This window comes from Canis lupus, chromosome 8 (genome assembly GCF_011100685.1).
Source record: "Canis lupus familiaris isolate Mischka breed German Shepherd chromosome 8, alternate assembly UU_Cfam_GSD_1.0, whole genome shotgun sequence".
NCBI classification, from domain to species: Eukaryota; Metazoa; Chordata; class Mammalia; order Carnivora; family Canidae; genus Canis; species Canis lupus.
Window position 1 is genome coordinate 61715676 of NC_049229.1, and position 7528 is coordinate 61723203.

General features: G+C 45.1%; 1 long non-coding RNA gene across 1 annotated transcript; it reads left to right on the forward strand.

Annotated features, from left to right (window-relative positions):
* Positions 1 to 1118: 1118 nt before the first annotated feature.
* LOC119873019 lies at positions 1119 to 5867 on the forward strand. Its single transcript, XR_005362941.1, has 2 exons — positions 1119 to 1361; positions 5672 to 5867. It is a non-coding gene; the product is annotated as an uncharacterized LOC119873019 (long non-coding RNA).
* Positions 5868 to 7528: the final 1661 nt, after the last annotated feature.

Below are 7528 nucleotides of genomic sequence, written 5' to 3' on the forward strand. Positions count from 1 at the left end.
GCAGCAGGAGCAAGAACCATGACGTATTCGGGAGAGCTTTCCAGAACGGCTTTCCAGCTCGAGCAAGACGCCCGGGGAGCCAATCTCGTTTTTGCATCTAGAACACGAGAGGAGCCGCGCACCCGGGGGAAGGCCAGGCCAGCGGTTACGGAGGCGGCGGCGACCACTGTCGCGGGACCCCCGCCCCGCCCCTCCCCCCCCCCCCCCCCCCCGGGTGACCACCGCGCTCCGAGCCCCGAGCGGGGAGCCCCGTCCGACTCCACCCCCGCCACCTCTGCAGGGCCGGAGCCAACGCAAAACCGCCCTCTGCAAAGTAAAAAAGGAGAGAAAGAAAGAAACCCCAAAGGAAACTTGTGTCACAGAGCCTTTGCTCCACCGGCCAAAAGGGCGCCCGCCAAAGCCCCTGCGTCCGGGGCCGCGCGCGCTGCCACTAGTAAAGATGGCGGCCACAGGCGGAGCCGCTCCCGCCCCGCCAGCCACGACCCTTCACGCGGAGCCCTCCACGCCCGCCGCGGCTTGACGCATTGCAGGGGCGGCGCAGCCAATCAGGCGGCTCGACGCTTTCCGGCTAACCACTGCAGGGTCGCGCTGGCCTATCAGAGCGCCCGTGTCACACGGAACGAGGAACGAAGGCTCCGCAGCGCCAGCTAAGCACCCGGCAGCTCACGGAGCGCGCGGTGGGGCGTGTGCGGCCGGCCCCGCCGTGTGCTCCTCCGCCGGGAGATATAGTGCGGTCGCCCCGCCCGCCCGGCCGCGCGCGCGCTCTTGAAAGGCTCCGGCGCGAGGCCCGCTCCTTCTCCCGGCTCCGAGAGGCTCGGCCCGCGGGGCTGGCCCCCTCCTCCCCGCCCCCTGGGAAACAAGGCCCGAGTTCCCGGGCCCGGGCTCGTGTACCCGGCACGCTCCGCGGAAACAGCGCTGCCGCCCTCATCGCGGGACCCGCCTCCGACGGCCTCGGGGCAGACCCCGCCTGTGGACGCGCCGACGCCCCGGCCCCGGCCCCGGCCCTCCGACCCCGTCCCCGGCCGCCGACCCGCACGCTCCTGCGCGCTTCTGTTTCAGAAGGGCCCGTGCCCCGTTCCCGCCGGCCGGGAGGCGAAGGGGGCCCGCGGGGACCGGCTGGGGGACCTGGGGGCCGGGGGAAGCTGCTGGCCGCCCCTCCCCCCACCGAAAGCCCCTGGGACTTCTTGGGGGAAAGGCCCTCCTGGACTGAGGTCGGCATTCAGTGCAACAAGCCCTCGTGCATTCAAAACAGTCCGACCCAGGAAGGCCAGTCGACAGGCCTGTGGGCACCCTAATAGCTGTTTGTTTGTTTAAGCACCTTGAAGCCCAGGTGCATTGAAAAAAATCTGAGACCCGGGAAGGTCAGTCAACAGACCTATAGTGACCCTAATAGCTATTTATTTATTTATTTATTTATTTATGTATGTATGTATGTATGTATGTATGTATGTATTTAAGCACCTCGAAGCCCTCATGCATTGAAAAAAATCTGAGACCCAGGAAGGTCAATCAACAGGCCTATAGTCACCCTAATAGCAATTATTTATTTATTTGTTTAAGCACCTCGAAGCCCTCGTGCATTGAAAAAAATCTGAGATTCAGGAAGGTCAATCAATAGGCCTATAGTCACCCTAATAGCTATTTATTTGTTTATTTATTTAAGCACCTCGAAGCCCTCGTGCATTGAAAAAAATCAGACCCAGGAAGGTTAATCAACAGACTTATAGTCATCCTAATAGCTATTTATTTATTTATGATTTGCATTTATTTATTCCTGAGAGAGGCAGAGACACAGGCAGAAAGGTAAGCAGTCCCCCTGCAGGGAGCCTGATGTGGGACTCGATTCCAGGACCCCGGGATCACGCCCTGAGCTGAAGGCAGATGCTCAACCACTGAGCCACCCAGGCGTTCCCCACAATAGCAATTTAATAGCAGAGCACAGAGCACTGTCTAGGTTGTCTGTCTCCCAAGCCTGGGTTTTTTGTGGTTTTTTTTTTTTTTTTTTTTTCTTTTCTTTTTTTCCTCCAGTAAATACCCTCACTTTCTGGAGCTGATGCTCTAGGTGTGAGATGGTTCAAGCGTTTGGGGAACTTGACTGCGCAACTGGGAAGAAAGTAGGGGAACTGCAGGAATGCATTTCTCCGAACACAGTTTTCAGTGTCCTCCAGAAAAAGTAGCAGAGAAGAAATGTTACTTGGTTTGTTTTCTGTACTCTAGGAATCAAGCTGAGAAAAATGAGGTCTCGTGGATTTCTTAGAACTGCTGTTTCGTTTCACATCCTCGATCTGTGATTTTGACACAATAGGGCTTTGATGATCTAATGATCTTTGTGATTGAACTAGTCTCTCTGTTCACATCCTGTTTCTAAGGTTGTGCTGTTAATAGTGTTTCCTGAGGCTTCACAACTGGTGGTGGTGTTTCTGCTGTACCCATGTAAAGGTTGTTCTTTGATCCAAGGCTGTAGTTGCCAGTAGCTGTTTATTGCTGCTTCTCAAACCTTTATTCAAAGCCTTGTTCAAAAAGGAGAAAAGCTGTGGTTTTCTTTCTGTAGGCGGCTAGTAGTCATCCCCAAAGATGCTTGCCAAGTGAGCAAATCTCTGAACTTCCAAAGGAGCAACTCATCATAAAGATACCTGCCCAAAGAAACAATACATCATATTTCTTTTGCAATATATATGTTATAGGAAATATCTACCGTGACTTTTTTGTGTTAAATCAGATCATGATGCCAGAAAAGAGATTTGACTGTTTCGCTAACAAATTGGGAATTCCTGCGTAGGTCCCTTTGTTCTTGGGACCTCAAGTTTTCTATTCTGTAGAATGAGAGGATTGGGTTAGATGATTTCCAGCTTTCCTTAACTGCTCTATTATTTTTATTCTGCTGTGAAGAAGTTAGGCCCAGCCCTTATCATGTCATTACATTTAGGCTTATCTACTATGTATAGTGCTTTAGGCTTTTAAAGTTACTTTTACATTTATTTTCACATGTAATCTTTGCTGTACTTCTTCTGGAGGGAGAGTCCCCATTGCTTAAAAAGTTAGGTTTACTGTAAAGCCTGTCCCAAGATTATGTGAATGTGAATCAGTGTGCTACAAAATATTCCTCTGGGCCTATTACTTCAATTCTAGTACATACCAAACCTGCTGCTTTCGGGTGGTCAGCAATTAGCTCCCTAGTTGTGAGCTCCTTAAGGATAGGGCCTATCCAATTCATCTTTATACTCTCAGTGCTTAGTGAATTTCACTTTACACTACAGGAGCTCAATAAAGATTCATTAAAGGAATGAATGAACAATAATTGGGACAGTGGTAGAAGAATCCAGATGTGAATGTGTCTTTTGAGTTCCAAGAAAATCAACCAACTAATACTTAGTGATAGTCTACAATGTAGAAGGTAGTTTTTTTTTTTTAACACATTTTTTTTCCTCCAATTGTCTCTGCTTTTTATTTTTAAATTAAGGAAATATCATCATTGGGAAATTAATAATGTCTTCTTAAATATCAAGGGTTATCTCCAAGCTTTCCTTTGTGTGTATTCTATTACATTCTATGAACAACACAAAGATTTAGAAGAGAAAAAAAAATCAGGGGGCACCTGGGTGGTTCAGTGGTTGAGCATCTGCCTTTGGTTCAGGTTGTGATCCCAGAGTCTTGGGATTGAGTTCCACATCAGGCTTCCTGCATGGAGCCTGCTTCTCCCTCTGCCTGTGTCTCTGCCTCTCCCTCTGTGTCTCTCATGAATAAATAAATAAAATCTTTTAAAAAAAAACGTACATTATCGTTTTTTTTGCAGGGAACACAATGTGAGACTCGATCCTGGGTCTCCAGGATCGCACCCTGGGCAAAAGGCAGGCGCTAAACCACTGAGCCACCCAGGCTGCCCCAAAGATAATGTCCTTTACCCAGCGTTTGATCTTTTTTTGTAATTTGGGGGGATAAGTATCACAGTCAGTCAGTCTGAGTAGGTATGGCCTAGTCTGTTCTAAGTATTCTAATCAACTATCATTCAACAAAGTAGGACTTCTATAATGATCTTAATTTATTACTGTTTGTAAAAAGATATAACTCCTGAGTCAAGTCCCCTGTGACCTTAGCTCTATTTATATCCACATCTCCGGGGGTCTCCTAGTTACTAATGGAATTCTGCACAAATCCCTCGCAAAATTCACAAGCAAAATATTTAGAATCATAAAATTCTAAATCTAGGAGGAACTACAGAAAGTCCATCTGGTCCCCTCTTTTCCATTTTGCGGATTAGAAAACTAAATTCTGAGAAGGGAATAGTTAGGGACAGAGTGGGCTTTAGGATCCTTAGCATACTGATCTTTCCTTTGACCTTTGAAAACATTTCAATCAAAGATTAATTGTAATAAGGGGAGCAGAGGAATGTTATCATCCACAAGGCCTCCCAGCAACTATGGAAAATCTTGAGATGACTTTGCTTTGAACTTTGTTACTCCATTTAGGGTTTGGCTGTCCTGAATTGTTCTCTGTGCTATGTCTTATCTATACAGCTGGTTTAAAATCTTTGACCTTCGTTTAAATTGCTGACACTTTCCTGTTGTTAAGCTTTATCAGTTTCTTTACTGTTGTCTTCTTCAGGCTAGCAGTGTTTCCCTTTCTTCTTCCCAAAAGAGTTCAGAGAAGCTTATTTTCTGAAAGGAGTAACCAACAAATGAAAAGGAATGTAGCTATACAATTGTAATTCTTTTACAACATTCTGAAATATTTTAGGGAGTGTTGCAAAGTGCTAATAAAGAATAATCATGGTTTTATCTTCATTACTCATTATGCAACTTTTAGGCTGGTTTCTAAAAATTTGATTCTCTTCAGCTGATTTAAAACAGGTATGACTGGACTAGTGTAGAGCATGGTGCTCTTTCACAGAAAGGAAAAACTTGTTCTTTGGCTCTAGCAGCACCTAACCCCCTCACCTAACTGGTTGTCTAGCAAATGTTCACAAGCAAAAAAAAAAATTAAAAAAATTTAGAAAGAATAGCTCGGTGTGAGCCTCTGTATACAAAATACAGGCTGAAACAGTGTTCAAACCTCAAAGTATCCCAAAATACAAAGCTCCCGCAGGTACAAAGCGCCGAGTAGCTTTAATCTGTTCTCACCTTTCTTTGGGATTTGAAAATCAGAAATGCCTGTATGTGAATCACTTGTCCATAGGCCATTTAAAATATGGCTTGTATATTTTGCTGCTATTCAATTTGGGGGTCATTTCCTAGGTTTTAAACAATGTGAAACAGGTGCAACTATGAAAATTTGTGTGGCAGGGAAGAGCTGGAGCGGTGAAACCCGACACGATAAATCAGTTCTCTGAGTCACAAATCTCTTAGGCTGCTCTATAAGACGGTGATGACTCAGCAGCATTCCACTGGAGTGGTGGAGGGAGTGAGGCGAGAGGGCTTGTTGCCCCGGGCAGCAGCCTGTTGGGGGCGATGGGAGACCTTTTGGATCTTCCCACTGCAGAGCCTTAGAATGACTGCCTCAGATTCCCTTGACTGGTCCTGAACTGACTTCTGACCTGACCTTTGCCATATTTAGCTGACACGTATTTTAGATATTATAGACACCCACACCTTATATTTGTCTAGGATTTTATTGTCTACAAACTAATCTGACATTCTTTTCTCTCTCATTTTCTCTTTTTTTTTTTTCCTCACAGGAGCCCTTGAGGTATGTTGTGATTACAGCCATTTCACAGGTGAGATAGCTGAGTCTCTGTGGCTGAGTAGCCAAGGAAGCAGCCATTTAACGTAGCAAATAATATTACACAACGCTCTCCTCTTCTGGGAAATAGTTGTTGGCTTTGTCAAGGCTAATAGAAATAAAACCTTGAATAAACTTTCCCTGAAGTGAGACAAAATTTATTTCTATCCTCTTGTTTTTCGGAGGAGGGTGTGAGAAGCCAGGGGGCGTACCAATACTCATTTGTACAACTTGCAAACTCTCTTAAAGGTAAATCTTTTCAGTGACCGAATGGTCCACTCATCCCGTTGTGATGCCGAGGGTTGGTTTATTAGCCAATGACTCAGAGTCTCTACTTAGAATGAATAAAACTCAAGAAGCATTTTCACTGGACTTGGGCGTAGATAGTTCAGTTTTCCTATTCAAGTACAACTTGCCTTTGGCCATATTTTCTCCATCACAGGAAGCTGGGAATGGATCCAGTTATGTGAAAGCAGAGAGAAAATTGCAAAAAGGATATGCTTGCTCAGGGTGCAGGTAAGGAGCAAGGCAGAAACAATCCAGCCTGTTCCTGAGGAGATGTGGCCTGCCACCAAATCTAGGGAGACTGATTTCAGGTGGTAGTTCAGCATTAAAGTAAAGATTTCCTTTTCCTCTTGTCTCTACTTTGGAAAATTTATGTCTCATATCTTCCCTAGTCCTGGGAGTGAACTGAACTCAATACTAACCAATTAAATAATGTATTGGTATTTATTGACTCAGGAACTATGCTGAGTTCAAAGAGTAAAACATGGAGCTTCTGCTACTATCTACATGAGGAGCTAAGATACATGAAAAGATATATCAGGTAAAAATGGCTAAGAGATGTGGAATTCGGGAAAGAAGTCCATTTGGAGCTATAAGAATCAGTAAAGTTGGAAAGATGTGGGATTTAAATTGGGAATGAAGGACCCCTAGGGTTACCACGATACAGACAGACGTCTGACCCTGGAAATGGCATGGAAAGGACAATGAGCTGGGAGGACACAATGTTTATTCAGGGAACAGAGAGTAAACTGCCATGTGTGAAGCAGAGAATTCATATTTATAGAATAACAGAAGTAACTCTGAAAAAGTAGATCAACAAACTGTTGAAGGGCTTTGAATGCTAGGCCTGAGGACTTAGCATTTTCTCCCTGGTAGACACTCAGGAGCCACTGAAGGTTTTGGAGTGAAGTGACACAATGAAACCAATCTGCTTGGCTCAGAAGGGGACAAGTTCGTTGGGATGAACAAAGAATCTTGGCTCAGGTATTAAAAATTTGGGGGTCCTCAACATTCCTGATCCAGACGAACATGGATGTGTCTTTCCTTAGAAAAGAAAGAAAGAAAAAGAAAGAAAGAAGAAAGAAAGAAAGAAAGAAAGAAAGAAAGAAAGAAGAAAGAAGAAAGAAAGAAAGAAAGAAAGAAATCTTTAGAATTGTGCTGTCCAAATAAAACTTTTGTGATGATGGAAATATCCTATGCTGTGTAATATGGCAACCACCAGCATTTGGGCCTATTGAGCAGCTGAAATGTGGCTAATGACACTGAAGAACTGAATTTTTAATCTTAAGTAATTTTGCTATAAATAGCCACTTGTGGCTAGTGGCTACTATATTGGAGAACATGGCTCCTAAATGCAGGACCAAGGCTATCTGTTATGATTCAAAACCAAACCACACAGTTACCAAACTAGAGCTTCCCTCTGCGGGAATTGGTGAGGCCCATTGTTTGCTATAATCCACAATCAGCCTCAATTTATCTGATTAATCATCGTGGTCAGTTTTCTCTATATCAAGACCTCATTGAAAGT